Here is a 996-nt window from a genome sequence, read left to right as displayed (position 1 = left end):
TTTTTATGGCTGGAAGTGATATTCGCCAGCGGCCGGAAGTGACGTAAACGGCTAGAAGTACTAAGCTCCCGGCTGGGCGTGACTTCGCCGCGGCTGAATGTCAAATCCACCCGCCGAAATATTTATCATTCATTTTTCAGGTTAAATGGTATTTATATTGAAATTTGTTGTAAAACATATTTTCAAAATTATAATATTAATATTACAAAGAAGATATTTCACTATCTAAATTTATTTATTTCAGTGTAAACAAAAATAGAAAGGTCACGGCTAAAACGCGACATTTATAAAAAGAGTTCAGGCGATTAATAATGGTTACTCAACTCAGCCTTACAATGGTAAATGGTAATGGTAATGGTGGTTTTGAAATTATTATCTCAAACTATGTATAAATATAAGGCTTTTCAACAAAAACAAAAACGATAGAATTTTCAAATTACTATATTTTATTTAAAATTCTAGAAAATACAATATTTTAAAAGGGCGGAAGGAGTGCCCACCACTTTCTGAAGTTATGTTTCTTAACGGGGGTGCCAGCGCCCCTTTGTGGGCGTTTTGGAAGTCTGGCTAGGCGTTTTTAAATTTTTTGCATTTGGGGGGTGCTGCAGAAGTTCAAGGGAGCGTTGTGTTAAGTAAAAAAAACTACACTTTCATACGCAAAATTTAACTTTAACTTTGGCATAATACTCAATATTATGAAGTTCTTCATAGACGGATTTCTATTTTTCTATCGATAATTGTCTATAACCATAGTCTGTCCATATTTATTTGAAATATTTGAACAACTTGTTGGTATCTCGTATTTTTCGTTCCCGTTTTGGTGTTTTTGTTAGTGTATTAGTGTGTCTCGTCATTTTCTGGTCGTTTTTTGAACAATCTGACGTTTACGAGTCGACCCCCCCTGATCTATAACCAGAGATTAAGTAAGTTCTTCCTCTCGATTTCTATGGAAATGTATTGCTCAAAGAAAATTCTAATCCTTCTAGGGAAAAAAAA

This window comes from Brachycentrus maculatus, unplaced genomic scaffold, assembly GCF_059751285.1.
Source record: "Brachycentrus maculatus isolate JH-2025_06_01 unplaced genomic scaffold, ASM5975128v1 h1tg000078l, whole genome shotgun sequence".
Taxonomy (NCBI): Eukaryota; Metazoa; Arthropoda; class Insecta; order Trichoptera; family Brachycentridae; genus Brachycentrus; species Brachycentrus maculatus.
The sequence above is the reverse complement of the archived record's forward strand: the minus strand, read 5'-3'. Positions refer to the sequence as shown.